This window comes from Tamandua tetradactyla, chromosome 25, assembly GCF_023851605.1.
Source record: "Tamandua tetradactyla isolate mTamTet1 chromosome 25, mTamTet1.pri, whole genome shotgun sequence".
In the NCBI taxonomy this organism is placed as follows: Eukaryota; Metazoa; Chordata; class Mammalia; order Pilosa; family Myrmecophagidae; genus Tamandua; species Tamandua tetradactyla.
This window is the reverse complement of record NC_135351.1, coordinates 22698456-22722892: the sequence shown is the minus strand read 5'-3', so window position 1 is coordinate 22722892 and position 24437 is coordinate 22698456. Positions and strand designations below refer to the sequence as shown.

The 24437-nt window shown below is 37.1% G+C and overlaps 2 long non-coding RNA genes across 9 annotated transcripts in view; one reads left to right on the top strand and one right to left on the bottom strand.

Annotated features, from left to right (window-relative positions):
- LOC143669015 (uncharacterized) overlaps window positions 1-11490 on the bottom strand; it is an 82008-nt gene extending 70518 nt beyond the window's left edge. For 5 of the 6 annotated variants that reach the window (XR_013168644.1, XR_013168645.1, XR_013168647.1 and 2 more), the window contains exons 1-2: window positions 11299-11490; window positions 7438-7528 (exon numbers count right to left, since the gene is read on the bottom strand). This is a non-coding gene — a long non-coding RNA (uncharacterized LOC143669015). Of the gene's footprint in view, window positions 1-7437; window positions 7529-9441; window positions 9587-11298 lie in introns of all 6 variants that reach the window. The other variant, XR_013168648.1, reaches the window with a different exon arrangement.
- LOC143669016 (uncharacterized) overlaps window positions 1-24437 on the top strand; it is a 556320-nt gene that overhangs the window by 229079 nt on the left and 302804 nt on the right. The window lies entirely within an intron of this gene.

Below are 24437 nucleotides of genomic sequence, written 5' to 3'. Positions count from 1 at the left end.
GCTTTGGGGTTAGCTTGCTGTTCTTTCTCCAGTTCTTCCAAATGGATAGTTAATTCCTGAATTTTTGCCTTTTCTTCTTTTCTGATATAGGCATTTAGAGCAATAAATTTCCCTCTTAGCACTGCCTTTGCTGCGTCCCATAAGTTTTGATATGTTGTGTTTTCATTTTCATTCGCCTCGAGGTATTTGCTAATTTCTCTTGCAATTTCTTCTTTGACCCAGTCGTTGTTTAGGAGTGTGTTGTTGAGCCTCCACGTATTTGTGAATTTTCTGGCACTCTGCCTATTATTGATTTCCAACATCATTCCTTTATGGTCCGAGAAAGTGTTGTGTAAGATTTCAATCTTTTTAAATTTGTTAAGACTTGCTTTGTGACCCAGCATATGGTCTATCTTTGAGAATGATCCATGAGCACTTGAGAAAAAGGTGTATCCTGCTGTTGTGGGATGTAATGTCCTATAAATGTCTATTAAGTCTAGTTCATTTATAGTAGTATTCAGATTCTCTATTTCTTTGTTGATCCTCTGTCTAGATGTTCTGTCCCTTGATGAGAGTGGTGAGTTGAAGTCTCCAACTATTATGGTATATGAGTCTATTTCCCTTTTCAGTGTTTGCAGTATATTCCTCACGTATTTTGGGGCATTCTGATTCGGTGCGTAAATATTTATGATTGTTATGTCTTCTTGTTTAATTGTTCCTTTTATTAGTATATAGTGTCCTTCTTTGTCTCTTTTAACTGTTTTACATTTGAAGTCTAATTTGTTGGATATTAGTATAGCCACTCCTGCTCTTTTCTGGTTGTTATTTGCATGAAATATCTTTTCCCAACCTTTCACTTTCAACCTATGTTTATCTTTGGGTCTAAGATGTGTTTCCTGTAGACAGCATATAGAAGGATCCTGTTTTTTAATCCATTCTGCCAATCTATGTCTTTTGATTGGGGAATTCAGTCCATTGACATTTAGTGTTATTACTGTTTGGATAATATTTTCCTCTAACATTTTGCCTTTTGTATTATATATATCATATCTGATTTTCCTTCTTTCTACACTCTTTTCCATATCTCTCTCTTCTGTCTTTTTGTATCTGACTCTAGTGCTCCCTTTAGTATTTCTTGCAGAGCTGGTCTCTTGGTCACAAATTCTTTCAGTGACTTTTTGTCTGAGAATGTTTTAATTTCTCCCTCATTTTTGAAGGATAATTTTGCTGGATATAGGAGTCTTGGTTGGCAGTTTTTCTCTTTTAGTATTTTAAATATATCATCCCACTGTCTTCTAGCTTCCATGGTTTCCATGTGAGAAATCTACACAAAGTCTTATTGGGTTTCCCTTGTATGTAATGGATTGTTTTTCTCTTGCTGCTTTCAAGATCTTCTCTTTCTCTTTGACCTCTGACATTCTAACTAGTAAGTGTCTTGGAGAACGCCTATTTGGGTCTAATCTCTTTGGGGTGCGCTGCACTTCTTGGATCTGTAATTTTAGGTCTTTCATGAGAGTTGGGAAATTTTCAGTGAAAATTTCTTCCATTAGTTTTTCTCCTCCTTTTCCCTTCTCTTCTCCTTCTGGGACACCCACAACACGTATATTTGTGCGGTTCATATTGTCCTTGAGTTCCCTGATACCCTGTTCAAATTTTTCCATTCTTTTCCCGATAGTTTCTGTTTCTTTTTGGGATTCAGATGTTCCATCCTCCAAATCACTAATTCTATCTTCTGTCTCTTTAAATCTATCATTGTAGCTATCCATTATTTTTTCTATGTTTGCTACTTTATCCTTCACTTCCATAAGTTCTACGATTTGTTTTTTCAGTTTTTCTATTTCTTCTTTATGTTCAGCCCATGTCCTCTTCATGTCCTCTCTCAATTTATCGATTTCATTTTTGAAGAGGTTTTCCATTTCTGTTCGTATATTCAGGATTAGTTGTCTCAGCTCTTGTGTCTCATTTGAGCTATTGGTTTGTTCCTTTGACTGGGCCATATTCTCAATCTTTTGAGCGTGGACAGTTATCTTCTGCTGCTGGCGTCTGGGCATTTATTCAGATTTCTCTTGGTGTTGGACCCAGCAAGGTTGTAATATTTTTCTGTGAAATCTCTGGGTTCTGTTTTTCTTATCCTGCCCAGTAGGTGGCGCTCGTGGCACACGTTTGTCTGCGGGTCCCACCAGTAAAAGGTGCTGTGGGACCTTAAACTTTGGAAAACTCTCGCCGTCCTGGGGGTTCGCTAGCCGAAACGGCTTGAGCCGGCCCGGGGTCTGAACGCAGGGAGGGTTGCTGGTCGCCGCAGCCAGGGAAAGAGCCCGTCCGAATTTCCTAGTCGGCCCTGGGCAACAAGCATGGCGGGAGGGCGCCAGCGGCAGCGGCCCGCCCGAGAGAGTGCACGTTCCCCGGGAGTCACGGGTTTGGAAGGGGCCTCCCCCACCCGTCACCGTTCTCCGCGGCCTGGGGGTTTCCGATCCAATTCTCTCAGTTGGTCTGGGGGCTGCGCGTGGCGTGGGCGCCAGCCGTCTTTGTTTCAGGGGACCGCCTCTCCAATTCTCCCAGCCGGCCCGGGAAGGGGGAAGGGAGTAACTCCGGCCGCTTGCCACCCCGCCCGGTAAGGCCCGCGCGCCTCGGCGATCTCACCCGAGCTGCTTCTCTCAGCCAGCCAGCCGTTCCAGGATGGGGTACGCTGTCTTTTTTATCTCTGTTGTGGCTTTGGGCGCCTTCTGTATCGTTTCTACTCCCCTAGTAGGTGTCCTGGAGAAGAAACTAAGATCCGCGCGTCTTACTAAGCCGCCATCTTCCAGGAAGTCCCCTCATTCTTTTTTAATGTAATCTTTTGATCTTTATTTTTTCCTTTCTTCTATCTTCTTTGGGCATATTCCATTATTCATTTTTTGAATTGTATAGTTATTTCATTAATTTGTAGGTCTTTCATAATAATATATGCAATTTAAGAAGAATATAATTTTCTTAAAAGTATTGCTTTACATGTATCTCACTGTTATTCAGTTTTATATTTGTCCTACTCCATTTTTTTATCTTCTATAACTCATGATTATTTAGAGGTGTTTTTCAAATTTTTGAACATTAGGGAGGACTTAGTAATATTTTTATTACCCCTCTAATTTTATTGCATCACATTCTAATTGATATAATATATATAACTTTTGGTATTTGTTGTAACATGATTTATAGCCCATTCTGTTCTATCTTTATAAGGTCAATCTTTAAATTTATTTCATGTCTTTCTTAACTTTTAGTCAGTGTGATCTATTAATTACTAAAAGATATCCATTTCAGTCTCCTGCTGTACCTGCTATTTTGTTAATTTCTTTGTAATTTTAGGACTTCTTTAATTATATATTTGATACTATATTTTTAGGAGCACACAAGTTCAGAATTATTAACTTTTCATAATGGTCATCCTTATATCTACACCCATGTGATCTTTGGTTGGTATTTACATGGTATATAACCTCTTCCATGTCTTTTCCTTTTAATCTATATCTTATTACTCAATATTTGTGCATTTTTTCCTTGTGTCCAAGAGTGTTACTGAATAATTCAGTCATAACAAACAGAACTAACCCATCACTTTTTTCTTTTTTGGGGGTGGGGGGTGTATGGTCCGGAAATTGAACCTGGGTTCCCACATGGAAGGTGAGCATTCTACCACTAACCCGTCACATTTTTTTTTTTTTTTTACATGGGCAGGCACCGGGAATCGAACCCGGGTCCTCGGGCATGGCAGGCAAGCATTCTTACCTGCTGAGCCACTGTGGCCCGCCCAACCTGTTACATTTTAAACCACCATTTCAGCTGACCTAGGGTTCTGGGGATTCTTCTTGTCTTCTTTAAAAGAATTTTTTTCCTATGTATACTCTTTCTGAGATAATCTGACATGTGGCTGACAATGGTTTAAATAGGACCTAACTGGTCAGCAGGAAAAAAGTATAGAAATCACCTTACTCAAGCCCTGAAATCTTATATTTTCTACATGTGATGATGACCTGCACACCTCTGATACTGGAATGGAGTCTCAGGGGCATGTTTAATTGTCTGAAATGACCAAAGAGTGTCCAAAGTCTTCCATTGCATCATAACCACCATGTTATTTTGATATGAAACAATTCTACTAAAATAGCATGCTTAAAATGACTAACAAAAAAAGAAATAAAAAATCCCCTTTGAAGAGTCAGAAGCATTTCATTTGTAATATATTAAACATGTTTAAGGTAATGTGAGTTTACTGCCCTTCCAAGAGGTTCACCTATAGAGGAGTCACTCCTGAGTCCCTGGGGATACCTTCATTCTGACCGCAGAAAGTAGAGAACAAGGTCAAAACTGTTTTCATGAAGGTCTTAACTAGCCATGAAGAGAGAAAGCATAGAGGTAGAGAAAGAAACAGATAACTTCTTACTGTGAACAAGAATTGAATCTTATAAAATCCTAAAAAAATGTAGGATGTAAAAAACCAAGTCAAACTGTGATAAGATAACACATAACTAATAAGGACCAAATGGAGCTACTATAGATTTGGAGGCTTCTAACCCTAAACTTTGTGTTCATTCATATCAAAGATGGTTAGGAAAGCTATACAAATGACATATTCCTTGAAGGCAGAAACTTTGTTTATTTTCATGCTCCCTTTCATGTCCAGAAGAGTATTCTACATATAGCAGCGACTTATTAAACTTATTTAACTGAATAAATGAAAAGAAAGAGTTGGGTAGAGGCAGAGACAGTGCCCTATTGTACTTAAAAGTAGTATGGGTGGAAATGTAAAATGGTACAGCTGTTGTGGAGGACAGTTTAGCAGTTCCTTGGGAAGGTAAGTATAGAGTTGCCTTACAAACTGGCATTCCCGCTACTCAGGATGTATGCAGAAGATCTGAAAGTAGGGATGAAAACTGACATTTGCACACCGATGTTTATAGAGGGCATTATCCACAATTGTCAAAAGATGGAAACAACCCAAGTGTCCATCAACAGATGAATGGATAAACAAAATGTGGTATAAACATATGCTGGAATATTACTCAGCAGTAAGAAGGAATGAAGTCCTGAGGCATGCAACAACATGGATGGACCTTGAGTTCATAATGCTGAGTAAAATAAGTCAGATACAAAAGGACAAATATTGTATGATTTCACTAATATAAACTAATTATAATATGTACAGTTATAGACGTGAAATATAGAATAAAGGTTACCAGGATATAGAAAGAGGTTAAAGAATGAGAGCAGTTGCTTAATCTGTGCAGAATATTTAACTAGTTTAAACTTAAACATCTGTAACTAGCCAGAGGTGATGGTACACATCATTGTAAGCATAATTAACAGTGCTGAATGGTGTGAGAATATGATGTAAAGGGGAAGTCATGTATGTCACCAGCAGGAAAATTGGAGGTTAAAACATGGGAATGCATAACACAGTGAATCTTGTGTGGACAATGACTGTAACTAATCATATAAAAATAAAAAAGTTCTTTCATAAACTAGAGCAAATGTATGACACTACTATAAAGAGTTACTAATAGAGGGGAATATGGGAAAAATGTACCTATTGCAAACTATGGACTATAGTTAATGGTAATATTTTAATATTCTTTCATCAACAGTAACAAATATACCACACAAATACTAAGGTCCATAATAGGGAGGCGTGGAGGTAAGGGGTATGGGAAGATTTGGGTTTTCTTTTCTGGAGTAATGAAAATGTTCTAAAATTGATCATGGGGATGCATGTACAACTATGTGATGATATTGTGATCTGTTGACTGTATGCTTCAGATGGTTTGTATGGTATATGAATATCTCTCAATAAAATTGCATTTAAAAAGTAATATGACTTTTAGGTCTTGCTTCAGAAGGTATCTTTTTATATATCTAGGTCTTATAGAGTTGAATAATCATGTTCCTACATCAATATTGTCCAAGATATTTTATTTTCATTTTAATAACTATAATAATCTGGATAATCTGCTTTAACCTTTTACTTTTCCCACAGTTATCTACAAATAGAGTAAACCTACCTGTTGATAGTTCACTATTTTAAATAGGCACTACCATTCACCTGATAGCAGCTACCAGAATTGTAGGTAGATCATATTTTAAAACTCAATTCTATTTCAGTGACAATGTAACACACTGATTTAAAATTTATTTCTTTATTGTTTAGGATATGGCCTTGATTTCAAAGTGATATAAGAGAATAAGGACTGGCAGGTGTGGGCATTGACTAAACACTCCAGGGAAAGACCTAAATTGTGAAAACAATTTAATCTCATGTTCATAGAGCTGTGCATGAATATTGATAATGTTGTCATTATACCCTTTATATTGACCATCCCTAGTGTTCTCTTTTGGACAGGAATTCTAGTGGTTTTCTTTCTTTCATTTTTATATTTTTGGTATGGGCGGGCACTGGGAATTGAACCCAGGTCTCTGGCATGGCAGGCAAGAATTCTGCCACTGAGCCACGATTGCACCAACTGCTACTGGTTTTCTATTGACCTTCTTACAAAGATGTTTTTCCTTCAGGGACTAATCAGTGTGACATGCATTTTAAGTTGCTTTTCAAATGAAATTATGACCTTGGACAGACTCATCCAAACACTTTTGGTTGTAGAAAATGGCTGACAATTGTCAGCAAATGGCTGACCACAGGCAGCATATAGCAGTGAGGAAGATTGTGAAGATAACTGATTATTAATGGATCAAGTCCCCATCTTTGCCCTCATTTTCACTATACTATGCATGACTGTATGTACTTATGAGTGTATGTTAAGTAATTGTGTGCATATCTATCTATCTACTTATCTATTCATCAATCATATTTCTATCTTTCCATCTATCAACTAGTTACTTTACCCATGTACTACAAGCAATATTTTAGGCAATTTTATGATACTAAAATTTGAATCCAATTGGAAGCAAAGATTAAAATTAAAAGGAAAAAAGCAGATACATCAGAGATCCTATAGAGAAACAGGAGAAATGTAACAGGAACTTGTAATTACTTGGTTGCTCTAGCTGAGACTCAATTTGGCTCTGTGCTTCATGGCACAAAGACAATATAGGAAGCCCAGTAGGTTAGATAGTATTTATTGAATGGTAATTAGGGAGGCTACAAGTTATTTTGGAAAGACAATTGCAATAAATCCTGGAAGGAATCTATCATTTGAATCTCTATGTAAGGGATATTGGATAACATAATAAACAATGTATTCAGTTAATTTGTAAGAGACAAAGAGCTCTTTGACAAATGGAAGCTAGTATCTACTGGCTATAAAAGCTGACATAACATTGTAACCCAGAGTAGGCATTGTTTTCTAATGATTTCTGCTAGTTTGAAACTCTTTGTGGACTCGCAAAAAGACATGTTCTTTAATCCTGATTTAATGTTGTAGGATGGGATCTTTTTGATTAGGTTGTTTACATGGAGATGTGACCCACCTGATTCTAGTTGGGACCTTTTGATTAGGTGCTTTTCATGGAGCTGTGTCTCTGCCCATTTGAGGTGGGTCTTAATCCACTTACTGGAGTCCTATAAGAGGGAACATTTTGGAAAAAGATCAGAATCCGCAGAGAGATGTTTGGAGATGCAGAAAGAAAACACCCCCTGGAAAATCTATTTGAAACAAGAAGCGAAAGGTCCAGCAATCAACAGTTATGTGTCTTCCCAGATCAACTTTTCTTGAGTCAAGGTATCTTTTTCTGGATGCCTTAGTTTGGACATTTTTTATGGCCTGAGAGCTATAAACTTGTAACTTAATAAATCCCTTTTACAAAAGCTAACTATAAACTTGTAACTTAATAAATCCCTTTTACAAAAGCTAACCCATTTCTGGTAGATTGCATTTGGGCCACATTAGGAAACTAAAACACATACATACATAGCTTAATGTATTTTCTTTTTTTGATGATCAAAATTAATTCATGGAGAGAGCTTCCTCTGGTTCCTTCAGTTCAAATATAAGAATTCTAATCAATTTCAGGATTGAAATTAATCCATGCTTAAATTATATGACCAGAATAAGGGGAGAGTATTTTGCATTGTTTATTAAAAATTCTTATCCTTTAGATACCAGAGTATCAGTTATTGTCTAAATTTTGGGTAAGACTTTTATTCTTACCCAGTAGGGGAGTTGTGAGAATGGTTGTAAATAGAACCATTATTATTAAAAAAAAAATAGAGTTCAATTCTTCATATTCTTAAACAGGTACAAAAAGATAAACACTATGTAAAGGAGTTTTTATCCTAAACATTCAAGCACTGTTATTACCAACTGAGCACTTAAACCATCAATGTTCCCTATAGAGCATCTGATGGCATAAATTGACTTAGGCAAAATATGCTGTTTCGTCATTAATCCCATACATGGTTAAGGCAGACACCTCTAAATTCAAATCCCAGCTCCAATACTCAGCTGGGATTTGGCAAGTTACTCTTTTAACCCTAAGTTTCCTCATCTATAAAATAAAACAGTGGTATTACCCAATTCAGAGTGTTGTTGTGAAAGTGATATGTGGCAGTGTCAAACTGTATTAGAAAAAGTGTATTAGATGCTCAATACCTGTTATTTATAATTATCAAGGGAAAAATATTCTCCCATATAACTGAGTTGACCTGTTTTTTAAAATGCTGCCAATTTGGAAGATGTTTGTGAAATACAATAGCTTTAATTTTAATGTGACTAATTGCAAACTTATTTTGGACAACAATTAGCTACCAGGTCCAACTTTTTCTTATTATTCTTAGGTGGTATTAATAAGTCTACTTCTGCTAATTTCATTATGCTAAGGGCCAGTATGCTTTTGACAAGTAATAAAAGGGTTTTTCTAAATTACTTAAAATATAAAAGATGGATAAAACTATAGCTTTATTCTACTTAATTTAGAAACTCTTTGGGTGCTAGCTGATGTTAAAAAGTATGGATTCAGAATGAGTTTAGGTGGACACATCCCTCAAAGAAGGTAGGTCTCATATAGTGGGTACAAAGAGAACACAGAATGTCAGGAATATTCTAGTGTTGGAACTAGGGCTAAACTTATTGTCCCCGTGGAGGCTGGAAAGTGTTGTTTGTTGAGGGTGGAAAAGAAAGTTCTCTACTGAAAAATTCATAGTCATAATGAATACAATGAAATTGCCATAATTTAAAGGGTTGTGCTTAGATCAAGGATTCTATCCCAAACCAGAAAAAGGGATCTCTTTAGGGCAGCTGATACTCAAGGAATGGAGAGAAGGGAGACCTGCTTCTATGTTTTCTCTTCTTTGGGGCATATACTATTCATTGGACTAACCCTCATTCATAGGGCCTTTTCATTTTTTTTTTAAGGAGATCTGCTGACTCAGGGCCTCTCCCTATAAAGAGAATGAATGTGTTTATATTATAGCCAAAATTAAACAAAGGTATTAAAGAGTAAAGTAATAATGATAATAATAAAATTCTAACTTACAAATATTGACCAACCATCCCGCAACAAGGTAAGTCCTAAAATGCAGAGGGGCCAGGCTCTCCAGAACATCAACTAGTTCCATCCCCCATCCCATATTATCGACAGCCTCTTCGATATAGGTAGAATAGGCATAGCCCAAATACCCCTAAAAAGTGGGAGAGAAATTGAAGGTGATGGTGGAGTTATACAGAGAAGGTCAGGTTTAACAAACGAGTATGAGTGTTAAATCATTATAATGATATTTCTTTTAGTCTCCAGTACCTTGGAGCAGCTAGAAATAAAATCTAAAATTGTGGAATTGTTAAAAAAAAAACCAAAAAACAAAAACAGAGGTTTGCTCTGTGTGTGTCTTATCTCACCTACAGTAGCAAATACATTTTACATCTTTTACCACATAGTACTGGAAAAATAAAAAAGAGTAGCCTCCAGAGTAGCCTCTTAACTTTATCTGAAATCTCTCAGCCACAGACACCTCATTTGTTACACTTCTTTCTCCACTTTTGGTCACAAAGGCATTGTCAATCCCACATTTAACCCCATTTTATAGATGAACAGTGCCACCAAGAGTGGGTTCCAGGCTTGGTGAAAATTCTTTGGGACGCTCCACAAGTGAGGCTTTGTATTGATATGTAACATTGTCAAGTCACTGAGCCTGGTAATTTATATGGGTTTTCTCTTCTTGTTGGCCCTGATGAGAAAAGTGAGTAGAAAGATCTGCTGACTCAGGGCCTCTCCCTATGTACTTGTCAAAGTACAACCCATGGAGCAAATTTGGCCTGCCTCCTCTTTCTGTATGGCCTGTGAGCTATGAATGTTTCTTCCATTTTTTGGGTAAATGGTTGGAAAATGTCAAAAGAAGAATAATATTGTGTGATGTGAAAATTATAAAAAATTCAATTTAATTATCTATATAGAAAGTCTTATTGGAACACAGACATGGGTACTCATTTGCATATGCTTTATGGCTGCTTGCTACAATGGCACAGCTGAGTAGTTGCAACAGAGACCTAAAATATTTACTACTGGCCCTTTGCAGAAAAAGTGTGTTGAGCTTTGTGGTAGATGGTAAACACCCTGAGTACAGAAATGATGCCTCTAATAGACATTAGATCCCTGTAGTCTAGCAGAATGCCTACACAGTGAGCTCCAAATGTAGTTTATGTAAATGAATAAACTAATAAATAAATGAATTATAGAAAAAGTCTTCAAGAACGGGCTTTTTCTAAAATTTCTTCTTTGCAAACCATGTGAATCTTTCCCAGAGGTTTGTAGGATTTGCCAACCTCAAATTGATAGAATTGATGTGTTTTCTGAAGAACTGAAGTCTCTTGCACATAAAGCAATATTTCATCTTCTATTGGCCATTTCCATCATATCAACACCAGTTGCATATATTTTCTGTTCTTTTACCTGAAGATTCTTTTTTTTACAGGTGGCCGTTACTACAGTACATTTATCTTTTTTGGGAAGGGCAAGATAGTGTTACCACCTTTTTATCAGGTTTGCTAGTTTTGAAGGAGGACAAAGATTTGGCAGATAGAGAAGGTTATAGGTTAGGCAAAATCTTAATCACCCCCTTCCCACCAACAGCTGTCATTGGGTGCTCAGAGGCAATCATGGGTCCTGGGTCGCCATTGGGTGGGACTTGTGAAGTGCCATAAGGGCTCGGGTCACATGAAGTATGGGGAAGATGTACAAAAGGCAGGTGTGTAGAGCAGGGTGGATAGCAAGGCAAAGCTTTGATGTGCGAATTTAGCTCAGGGATGGCATGTGCAGATGTCGCGGATGGTGAAGGACAGTCAGTAGTGGGTTCGAGGAGAGCAAACAAAACAAGGTATTGTAGGTTGAATTCCATACCTCAATTTATGCAGTCTTGACCTAAAAACCGCATCCCTGTGGGTGTGAACCCACCTGAAGATGTTATTTTTTGTTAAGGTGTGGCCTGACTGAATAAGGGTGGGTCTTAATTTGCAGTACTGGCTTTACCGAGAGAAAGCCACTGGGAGGGGCTACAAACCGGAAGCCAGCCAGCGGGAACCGGAAGAGAAAGTAGCGGACATCACCACGTGATGCAAGGCGGGGGCACGAGGCAAGGAACCCCAAAGATGGCCAGCAATCTGAACTAGAATGTTACAGGCTTTGGGCAGAAGGCTTCGCCTTGCTGACGACTTGACGACTTCTCTAGCCTCAAAACCGTGAGTTAAACAATTCCTGTTAGTGAAGCCAAACCAATCTGTGGTATTTAGGACAGCAGCCTGGCAAATTGACACAGGGCAAGGAGAGCAAAGAAGGCTCAGGGTATGTTAATGGGAGAGGTCTGTGATGTTCACAGAGTGGACATTTCACCTGGATTCCTTCTAATGACTCTTATTTTACGTCCTCATTTGTCTGCGGGAGCTGTGAACCAGTGCCTGCACTGAAGTGCTTGGACATGTTATTGTACCGTACACCGGGTTGCTCATTTAATCAGCCGTAGCACTGCTCTACTCATACAGCATGTCACATCTGACAGATTTATCACAAGACTATGGGCTATATTTTCTACAGCACCGTGGAGCCCTTTCCCATTAGCGATAGCAGGAATGATGTTTATGCATGAAGAGAGCCTGTTTGATTGGGCAATCCTAGCCCTCCACTGCAGGCATAAGCACAGTTCCACTTATCAAGTGGGGCTAATAGGGGATATTCATATGCACTGGAGAACCAATTCCCTGTACACAGACCTCTCCTACAAAAATAATTGCCACTCACTGGTGGTAAAGATCTCAGCAGTGTCAGAGCCTTAATGGTGAGATGAATGTTGTACTGCTCCTGGGCCATTTCTATACAACTAAAAAAAAAAAAAAAAAAAAAAGGATCCTGGTCCCAGAGCTTGGAGAGGTGTTTTGCAGACGGCACCAAGAGCTGTGCCATTTTGTTATGCCATTGGCCTGAACATTTTCTTTGTGGATAATTTTCTTTCTATAGAGTTTGATTAGGTTGAAGTAACCAATGAATGGCATGGGGTCCACTACTAGTTAAAAGTACATATAATTGTGGACAAGCTGTTTCTTCTTTCTAAGCCACTATGTCTTCATCTCTAAAATAAGGGAGCTGCATTAGGTGATTTCTAAGCACTTGGGTCATAGGTCTCTTATACGTGTATCATGTTATAATGAAAATAAGCTTGGTTTCTGTTTTTTTTTTTCTTCTCTGCCAGATTGGTATCATATCTCTTATTTTTATCTGAATATGATTTTATTTTATCATATCTCTCATTTTACCCAGTTCTTGGTGTGTGTGTATATGTATGTATGTGTGTGTGTGTGTGTGTGTATGTGTGTGTATATAAAATGTGGTTTCAATAAATATTTTGTTCATGGAATACAGAATTTTGTGATTCTATAACTATAAATCATTTGTATACTTTTTGGACAACGGTGTACTTCCTTAAATAATGTGTCTATTGCTCCTTGTTCTATTGTCAGTAAAATTTAGGAAAAATTCAGTCAGGAATTAAATTTATTGCAGTAATTCACTGATATTGTATAACTTTATATTACACAGAATTTAATACAGACTTATTGAGCCCTTACTATTGGCAAGAATTGACCAGAGAAGAATTCAAAGGTGTACTTGACTTGATAGATTAAATTGATCTGTGAAGGATAGGTATGCTTGATGAATAAGCAGAGAGAAAGGGAAAGTCATGGTAGATGATAAAATAAATAAGACTACTCAGTGTGAATAATTTAGAGTGTGTAGTAATGCAAGTGTTAATTGCATTTGGGGAAATGAAGGAGATAAGTTTGGGTAAGTGTTTTGCCAAGTGATGAGGGTTTGGTTGGGACCCAGGCATAATTCAGACTTATTGCAGCAAAAACAGTAGCCACAGGAATCAGTGGTGCTTTCTGAAAAACAGAGTGTCATGGTGAAAGCTGGCTTTCACCTGATTCAGAAAGCAGATGGAAACTAACACCTTTCTTTTTAACCAGGAAGCTCAGCTTCCACCCACTATGAAATAACTACACTCAAATTCATGTTCTGATTTCTGTTAATGAGTAATGTGTTTTTTAAAAGTGCATATGTTGTGATACCGCTTCATCATCTGATTGAGTCATCCTTTACTTTCTCTTGGGTTTTCTTTCTAGTGTTGTCACTCTGTTTTTCTATTTCTTCTAAAAGCCATTTGATACACTCAAAAGTCACTGAGTCATTTTCCTGCTTTGGTCCCAATCCTGCTGTGAACCCTGTCCTCAACCACAGCTGGTTAATGAAAGAGCTCAGTCCTTTTCTCTACACCGCTTTTTTTCCATTCCTGAATATGAGAAAGAAATTTTTATTTTTTCATCTCTAATATAATTTGGGTTGGAAATACCACTTTTGTGAAAGATACTCATCCCAATTCAGCAACACCCAACGAGATTCCAGCCAATTTAATGTATGTAAAGTACCAAATTTAGTTATTACTCACAAATGATAATCTCCCCTTCTCTCTCTCTCTCTCTCTCTGTTTCTCTTTTAACACTATCTTGACACATTTTTTCTCCTCCCTGTTGCATTTTCTCCTTCACCTCATCTGTAGAACTCATCACACACAGAGATATTAAAGTAAAATGGCTAATGTTTCAAAAATGTTGTTTTATTTGTTTATTTTGTAGAAACATAGAAAGCACAATTTCATTGAAATACGAGTGAAGACATATTCCTACAGTTTGTTGCAGAGTTACCTCCTATCTTTTGAAAATAGTGAAACCGACACAAGCCTGCTAAAATAACAGCTGTTATGCTGTTTTTGTCAGCATTTGTAAACACTGGGCCGTTACTTAGGAGAACTATTTTGGCTTGGCTCTTTCTCCTTTTCTTGACCATATAAACTCATTTCCTTGGATCTTGTTTGGAGTCGTGTCTGATTACAGATCAAGAAGTACTGCTGGAGAATAGGATATAATTTGGGTTTTTGCTTGTTATTTAATTAGATTCTATTTTTTGTGGGGTATATATTTTTTGTGTTTGAGGTTGATGCATGCTCATTGTAAAGAAAAAAATAATTTTGTCACCCATAGTGTAATAGCAAACAAAAATTGTTAATAGTTATAGTGTTTTCCTTTATTTTTTGCATTCATGCATGCATGCGTGTGTGTGTATGTTTATGCATGTTTAAGATAGAGAGAGAGAGATTGAGAAGATACAATCTTTTGGTCTTTATTACAACAGGACTATGAATACAGTTAATTATTTTCAACCTCACACCAAGTCTGTTATTGATTTCCATCTAATTGGGCCATTTCAAACAATAAAGATCAATTTAGTTCCATAAATGTTTATTGAGAAACTACTAAGTGCCAGGCACAGTGTTAAGTTTGGAGATGAACAAGACAAAGTCCAAGTCAGCAAAAGGCAGAGTTGAGTGTAGAAACATGCAAAATGAATGATTACTATACTACCATGTGGTAAGTATTACAAAGATGATTTTTTTTTAAAATTTTAAAAAATTTATTAATTAAAAAAAATTAAGAACAAACAAAAACATTAACATGTAATTCCATTCTACATATATATTCAGTAATTCTTAATATCATCACATAGTTGCATACTCATCATTTCTTAGCATATTTGCATCAATTCAAAAAAAGAAAAAGACAACAGAAAAAGAAGTAAAAATAACAGAAAAAAAAGATTATACATACCATACCCCTTACCCCTCACTTTCATTTATCACTAGCATTTCAAACTAAATTTATTTTAACATTTGTTCCCCCTATTATTTATTTTTATTCCATATGTTCTACTTATTTGTTGACAAGGTAGATAAAAGGAGCATCGGACACAAGGTTTTCATAATCACACAGTCACATTGTGGCAGCTATAACAAAGATGATTTTTAATGAAATATTTGAGTATCTTTTCTGTGCCATGCCAGGCACCGAGATCAGGTAAAACAGAGTTCTTGCTCAGAAGAAATTTACCAAATAGTGGGCAGATGTATGAAAAACAGAAATTCTCAATAAAATGTGGCAGTTATTATAACTGAAGCATGTAGGTGTTAGTCACTTGGTGATACAATTAGTAAATTACTTAGAATAGATACTGACATTTAAAAGATGTAAATACATTCCATATCTCATTCTGCTTCAGTGGTGTATTTAGTGTTCTAAGACTGCTGGAATAAAGTAGTACAGACTGGTTTAGAACAACGGAAATTTGTTCTCTCACTGTTCTGGAGACCAGATGTCCAAGATCAAGGTGTTATCAGGGCCATGCTCCCTCCAGGGCCTGTAGTAGAGGACCCTTCCTTGCCTTTTCTTGGAATCCTCAGGTGGTTTGCCTGAAGCTTAGCTTGCAGCTGCAGCACTCACTCTGCTGCCATCTTCACACAGCTATCTTCTCAGTCTCTGAATCCATCTTCACGGGGCAATTCCTTCACCATGTGTCTTCTCCCATTCTTATGTGGATACCAGTCATGTTGCATTAGGAGCCCATCCTACTCCAGGATGACCTCATCTTAACAAATCACCTGTGGACCAACCCGATTTCCAAATAAAGTCACATTCTGAGGTACTGGAAGTAAGGACTTCAACAAACCTTTTGGAGGACACAACTCAACCGGTAATAAATGGTGTAACAAATTGTATTTTCCAAAGGTGGCTTCAACAGTATCTTCCATCCCACACACCCTGCAACAGTGAGGAGGACAAGTTACATTGTATCCCACTTGAAAGTGGGCTGGTCTTGGCAATTGGTGTAACCAACACAGTTTGGTGAAAGCGATGATGCATGACTTCTGAGGCTGGGCCAGAAAAGGCCAAGCAGCCTTTGCCTTGGTGTCTTGGAAGTCTCATTTTCCAGATACTCCATCTCAGAATGCTTTTTCTGGAACCCAGCCACTATGCTGTGAGAATCCCAAGCCACGTGGAGAGACCGCCTGTAGGTGTGTTAGTCAACATCTGACATTCCTTGCTGAACACAGCCTTTGAGTCATTCTAGCTTGGGCACCAATAGTACAACCTGGTTTAGAACAGTGAGTGAAGAAGCTTCCAGGCAATCCCACCCCTCAACCAAGTGTGCCCCCTCAGCCCACTCCAGCTTCTTAGTTGAGGCCTCTGATGTCCTGAAGCAAAGACAGGCCATTCCCACTGCGCTCTCTTCAAATCCTCACCCACAGAACCTGTGAACACAATAAAATGATTGCTGTTTTACATTGCTAAGTTTGAAGTGTTTTGTTACAGAGCAGTATATAACTAGAACAGATGAAGTCCAAGAGAGAAGCACTTTAAAATGAATCATATTATTTTCACACAGTGCCTTTGGTGAGATTCCAGTACTCTTGGATGCAGTTCTTTCAGTTAATTCAGAAACTAAGAAAAAATTTAGACATTAATTTCTGAATTCAGATCACAAGGTTTTGCGAGCCCATCATTGACTAAAATGAGTTTCCATCATGTGTAAAATTATGGGTTTGCTTGCTTGGGGAATATTTCATTTCTTCTAATAAGGACTAGTTCTCTTCACCTTCAGATTAAATGGACATGTTGGGAAAATGGATTTATTTGTTTTATATGATAAATCTGTGGGACTCAACATTTTAGTAACTGATTCATGGGAGAATATTCCCAGGGATATTTGGAGACTGGCTATCTCAAAAATTATGTGTCCTTTGGTTTTTAATCATCATGAGAAGAATTTGTTTATATGAAGAGGATTGGAGAAAATGCTATATTAAACTGTAAAGTTCTCTTCCATTTTAGTCATTTGTTCTATCACTTATTAACAGTTGAACTGTGTACAGTTCCAAGATTGGCAACTTGAATATTGTCTAAGGGAGATACTCATTTTAATTATGTGAATTGAAAAAGACTTTTTTGTACTATTTTTCTACCTTGCAGTGATTGAGAAATCATTAAAAATTGGAGTACAGTTTTATTTAATTTAGAGGGCAGAAAGAGAGACTGTTAATATCTGAAACATTTCCTTTATAGACTACAGTCTTGACAGATGAGATAATTAAATCTGAGGTTGTGTGGTGGTAAAATAGGTGGCATATAGGAAAACAAAGAGGTGCAACTAATGGTTAATTAATGAATGCCAGTGATATTTTAGTTAGAGTTGAATAGAGTCCTAAGAAAGCTAGAGACTGGCAGTTAAAAGGAGTAAAGGGTGGTAGCCAAAAGAGCCCAGAGGGGGTAACATATATGCAAGCCTGCTGCTGCCCCCTCTTGATAGTCAGTTGTTGCTGGACCACTAGATCGATACAAAAACAACAACAAAATCTCATAACATCACACTTTTGGAGTTAGAAAATTTTGATGGGGAAAACGTGTCGCCTGCGGGGAAAACAGTCTTCTCGATTTCCACCTTTCCAGTTCCTTGCAAACTTGGGGACAGAAGGGAAACTCAAGCTCCAGTAGATTCCAAATCCAGGGAATCTTGCCATTCTCAGAATTTTCAGAATCACCCTTATCTTTTCCTTTGCCAGATTTCTCTTTCATTTTCTTACGTATCTTCTGCTTGGCAAGTTATGCATTTAAAAAAAATCTTTTTTATTGTAATCACATATATAAAAAACTCAGAAATTTTCCACTTTACCCACTTTCAAGTGTACATTCATGGTTTTAATTGCATTAGAAATATTGTACTACTGTCACCAACATTTTTGTAATGACACATACAGGTTTTACCTGAGTTGCCTAATTACAGATTTTAAAAAGACCAAGTTGTAAGGATAGCTACATAATTGGCCCATCTGTCACTTCTTCCTTGTGTCCCAGTTCTTTCTAAATGGAATAAAGAAGGAAAAGTTCAATCAATTTAGGATTTAGCCCATACTGAAAGTGAATTGGAAATATTTACACAATCCTGTGTATCTTTTTGGGATACATATACGCATTAAATTTAAAAAAATCAAATTATTTCTGCGATTTCTTTTCTTGCTAACAAGTTAAGGGAGGGTTGAATTTGTATTATTTTTGAGGAGAAAATATACCTCTAAGTATTGGTATGTGAAAGTGCGCCATTTGCTGTATTTTTGTTCCATTAAAAATTTTTGAGCTTGCTTGTCAGTTCAGTCACCAAGCTTCACTAAGCTTTGCTAATTTTGTGAAATTTGGAGTAGTGTTTTGCCACTTTAGAGATAATCCCTGAAAGCTTCCTTCCTGCAGATGGCAATAAATCATTCCCTCCACTAAAAGCCTCAATGTCATTTGAAATTTATCACATAGAGCGAGTAGTGGACTTAAAAGCCATTTCACGTGTCTTATTACTTCAATCATCTAATTTATGGGTTTCAGCTGCAATTGTCTTTGTAAAAGTATTTTCCTTCCCCTGATCAATATGAGTTTGGCTTTGCATTCATTCACTGCTAACCCTCCTTTGCTGATGCTGTCCATTGCCTCTCCTGGATTTTATCACTTCTACACTTAATTCTCCGGTTTTCATCATTCACGGTGATGCAGGGTCTGAAATGGAAAGAAAGTGTCAACAAGGCTGATATAGCTTGACTAAGCTTTACCAGCTCGTAGCTGCACTTGTCAAAAGACATCTTAGTTATTGTTAGTTGAGCAGTCTTGCCCTAGGGAAGGGGGAGCTGTCAAAAACTCCAGTGTTTAATATGTACATCTCTGGCTTTGTGGAGAGAGTATGAAGGAGACCGATTAAACACGGATGAGGTAAGCCTAAGTAATACACACTTAATACAAAAAAATGATAAGGAACTGGTTCTCTTGATTGCCATATTGGAGGCATTTTTTTCCCCTTCCACTGTGAAAATTAATCTATGTTCTCATATGTCAATCATTTTGATCCCCGTAATGAAAGATATTGTTAATGGATTGAGGAATTGACGAGGCAAGTGGGAAAGGAATAGTCTCCTGAATCAGCTAAGGATAATGTGAAAAACACACCCACACATGTAGTGGTGATTGGACCAGTGTAGTGTTCAGATGGGGGACACAGCCTCTGTCACCAGGACGCTGTAAATGCTGACTGCTGTATTTGATTTCAATATCAGAAAAATGAAATGTGCCCCTAAATATTCTGGTCCAGGTTTACCCTGAATACATGTAATCCTTATTGACCTTACTTTCATTCCATTCAACCTCGTGGGAAAATTCAAAATTCATTTAAAGCCTACTACGCAAAGGAACCTAAATGACAACTCTGTCCTGCACAATCCTTAGTCAGCATCGTGAAGTGAACAATGCTTTGTCTTTTGCACCCCAGTTTTCCCTTCTCTCTTCCCCTCTCACGCAGTGTCTTACCTGGGTGTAGTCCTCCCCTGTTCTCTTGTGGCAGCCTGTTGGTTACCTCCAGAACAAACTTTTTCTTTTTTTTCTTGCTTTCTGCAAGAGCATTCTCTCATAAGAGATGCTGAAAATTTTGCATACTTGCATTCTCATCTCCCTTGTGTCTACTGTATTCCCATGAGAACCAATCCTGGCAAAAGGAAAGATAGAAGATGTCTGCTTAGGGGCTTCTGGGAAATGTTTCACCTAATAAAGTACACATGTGGGCAGAAATACCTCTCTTCTCTTCTGGATTCATATCAGTCTGTGACACATGGGACTGCTGTCGCATTTTGCCCACGTGCTAAGAATGGCACAGTAGACGGATGGACAACATCTGGGTCCTTGGTAGTGTGCTGCCTTAACAGAGGGGGGTGGGTGTTTAGCAGTTCCGCCAAATGGCCTGGAATCTAGCTCAGAAATGCATCTATTTATTTCTGTTGAGGGATACTGTTCGTTCATGAAAAGTCTTTGTTCCCTTTGAATTAAGTCAGTTCTTCAGTTTGGGCTGTGAGGCTAAGGTAGAACCTCCATAATCCAGATACATACGGAAGTTTTCTTACTAAAGACAGCAATGGAAAATAAAAACAAGATTCATGCTTTTCAGTGTAGTCTACCCCAAATTTAAGGAATACATGAATCCACAGCTGTTTGAAGTGTTGCAAAGCATGGGCAAAGGCAAAAAGCACCCTTATTTTTTTTAAAAAATGAATCCAGCATAATATTGGAAAGAAGACTGGACACAAATAACATAAGAAAACGACAGATCAATTTCATTTATGAATAAATGCACATGTTCAAAATAAAATATAAACAAATAGAATTTCACAACACATGAAGGAAGAACACACTTGGACCACGTGGTGTTCTCAAATCAGCAATGTAAGAATGGTTCAATGTTGGGAAATCTCTTAAAATAATTCTCATATTTTCGACTGGAGGAAAAAATCATATCAGCATTCCTACAAATGCAAAAAAGGCATTTAATATTTAATATCTGTTCTTCATAAAGAACTCTTCATAAATCAGGAACAATGGATATATCATGAACATGATTTATAAATGGAGAGACGGAGATCCTGATGATTACAGCATAAGAAGCTATCATGAGTTAAAGAAAAGTAAAACTTGAACTTTCCTAAGAAGGAAATATGGCATGTGTAAGAACTTTATAGCCAGAAATCCTAAATACTTATTTCAGTCCTTCCTCTTGAAACCTGTGAGACTTTAGGCATATTTGTTTACTCTCTTGAACTTCAGATAGTTCAACTGAAAATGAGGCTAGTTACCGTAGGAGGCTTAATATGATACAAATATATGGAAAGCATCTCTTTATAAATTGTTGCTTTTTAAAAATCGTCTATTCTGGATGTTAACTCACCAAGTCATTAAGAGAAAAAAACAGGAGACCTCTGAACATGTAGGTAAGTTGAAGTAATAAATGTTCAAAATTTCCTCCTGGTAATCCAGTCTACTGGGCACTTGCTCCTTCTAATATTCTAGATAGGATCTTTTTTTTAAAATTAATCCTTAAATTTCTTTTTAAATACCAAAAAACACCAAACAAACACAGACATTCTAACTTTTGATCATTCTGTTCTACATATATAATCGGTAATTCACAATATCATCACATAGTTGCATATTCATCATTTCTTGGAACATTTGCATCTATTCAGAAAAAGAAATAAAAAGAAAACAGAAAAAAATTCATGCATACCATACCCCTTACCCCTCCCTTTCATTGATCGCTAGCATTTCAATCTCCTAAATTTATTTTAACATTTGTTCCCCCTATTATTCATCTTTATTCCGTATGCTTTACTCATCTGTTGATAAGGTAGATAAAAGGAGCATCAGACACAAGATTTTCACAATCACACAGTCACTTTGTGAAAGCTATATCATTATACAAACATCTAGATAGGATCCTAGGTAGGATCTAGATAGAAGATCTAGATAGAATAGTGAAAGTTATAAAAATTGTCTATTACACATAACAGAAGGTTGCCTCTTTGATGTCATTCCTGTTATCCCTATGTTCTCATAGAATGTTCCCACAGTATATTGATTTGGGATCCAGAATACTGAACATCACGTGGACAGTCTGTTTGGGGGTCCAGACATTAGGACATCATTCAGCTTCTGGGGTTGCTCATCCGTGGATTTACCATCTCGCTTTTCCTGTTTCTCAGGCCTTCTGCTTCTCTAGTTAAGCCCTTATAATTTGTGGTTGGCTAGGGTGGCATCCTTTCTCTTGTAACTGTTCTGATAAAGTGAATTAATATCTATAGCATAGTTCTGTGATTTTTGAAAATCCTTAATTCTGTTCCTGACAAGTGCATCGATGGGAAGAAAGAGGAGTCAATCCATGTGTCCCTGTTGAGTCCAAATACCTTCACATTTTTATGAAACCCAATCAGGAGTTTTATCTTCCTCAATGCTTTCTATTTCTTTCATTGTGTTAAGATGTCTTGTCACAACAACAAGTATAATCTTTGTTTAAGCCAGTAAGGGTCCAAGGAACTGGGTTTCTGAGAGTTCTGAGACTAGGACATGTTTTCATCGGAGGAAGCTTAGTAGATTTCTTCAACACATTTCTTCAACTTTGATGTCTGAATACATTAAGATAAAATAAATGATAACATCCTACTTCAGTTTCTTTTAAATGTTCATAAATTACTAAGGATAATTTATGACTTTTATCTCTTTGGGGTTCATTGCATCGTGCAATGACTATCTTGCAAAGCTAACAGAATACAATCTCTTGCAATAAACCATGAAATGTAAAAACTGTACCCAACAATAATCACTTTTGACCTGAAAACACTTTTCTTTTTTGTTCTAGGAGCCCCAACTGTGGCATGTAAATTCAGCTTTTCTGTATATAGATAAAAGTTTTCATATTGCTTAGTCATAGGCACTTAGATGATGGATACTCTGAATTCTAAAATTTTAAAATTATTTCTTGCTAAAAATTTCAAGCAGGCCATGTCCAAGGGCTATTAAGAGAAATGAATGGTAGTAAAATATTTTTTCCTATTATAAATAATAAGGAGTGCAAAAAAAAGTATAGAGGAGAAAATTATAATTGCCTGTCATCTTACTATCCAGGGAAAACCACTCTTGACAGCTTGCTTCATTTGGGTCCCATCTTGTTTTACAATGTATTTATTTGAGATGTGCGAATATATCTAGTCACCTATACTTGTCTACTTTGAGAGATAAGGGTGGGAAGAGGACCTATCTTGGCTTTCAAACAATAAACCTTAGGCTCCGTGTGCTTCACTAATTATGGAACGCTAGTTTGTTTACCATGTCTCCAATCATTCTTTTGTTGTATTCATTTTGCATGTATTTTATTAGGGCCTCAGAAAGTTGTGTGAATCTCTTGAATCATCTTCTTATAAATTTTATTCTATGTTAATAACCCATTCGTCTAGTTCTTTTTATGAGAATAGGGGAAGTTAAAATGCTTAGAATTTTTTTCTTTATTTATTAATTAAAAAATTTAACAACAGACTAAAGCATTAATGTGATCATTCCGTTCTACATATATAATCAGTAATTCACAATATCATCACTTACTTGCATATTCATCATTTCTTAGAACATTTGCATCAATTCAGAGAAAGAAATAAAAGAAGAGATAAAAAGACAACAGAAAAAGAAATAAAGTGAAAACAGGAAAAAAAAAAAAGACTATACATACCATACCCCTTACCCCTCGCTTTCATTGATCACTAGCATTTCAAACTAAATTTAACATTTGTTCCCCTGTTATTTATTTTTATTCCATATGTTCTACTCGTCTGTTGACAAGGTAGATAAAAGGAGCATCAGACACAAGGTTTTCACAATCACATAGTCACGTTGTGAAAGCTATATCATTATTCAATCGTCATCAAGAAACATGGCTACTGGAACACAGCTCTACATTTTCAAGCGGTTCCCTCCAGACTCTCCATTGCATCTTGAATAACAAGGTGATATCTACTTAATGCGTAAGAATAACCTCCAGGATAACTCTGTTTGGAGTCTCTCAGCCGTTGACACTTTGTCTCATTTCACTCTTCCCCCTTTTGGTCGAGAAGGTTTTCTCAATCCCTTGATGCTGAGTCTCAGCTCATTCTAGGATTTCTGTCCCACGTTGCCAGGAAGGTCCACATCCCTGGGAGTCATGTCCCACGTAGACAGGGGGAGGGCGGTGAATTTGCTTGTTGTGTTGGCTGGAGAGAGAGGCCACATCTGAGCAACAAAAGAGGTTCTCTTGGGGGTGACTCTTAGACCTAAATTTTAAATAGACTTGACCTATCCTTTGTAGGGTTAAGTTTCATATGAACAAACCCCAAGACTGGGGGCTCAGCCTATAGCTTTGGTTGTCCATAATGCTTGTGAGAATATCAAGAATTCAACTTAAGGGAAGTAGAATTTCTCCCTGTTCTCACCATTCCCCAAAGGGGACTTAGCAAATACTTTTCCACTCACTGATCAAATCACTCTGGGTCATCGGGGCATCACTCTGGACAAACCAACAAAATCTCATGTCCTACCCAAGATTCCAAGTACTTATGATGTTCAATCAAGCTATCTAGTGTACTCTAGCATTAGGAGATGCACTAGTCAAAATATAAATTTTGTACCAAATTAACAAAATGCTTAGAATTTTATATTAAGTGCATAAAGAGTAACACACACAACATAAAATGTTTTACCTAGTTGTTTGGTGTCAAGACC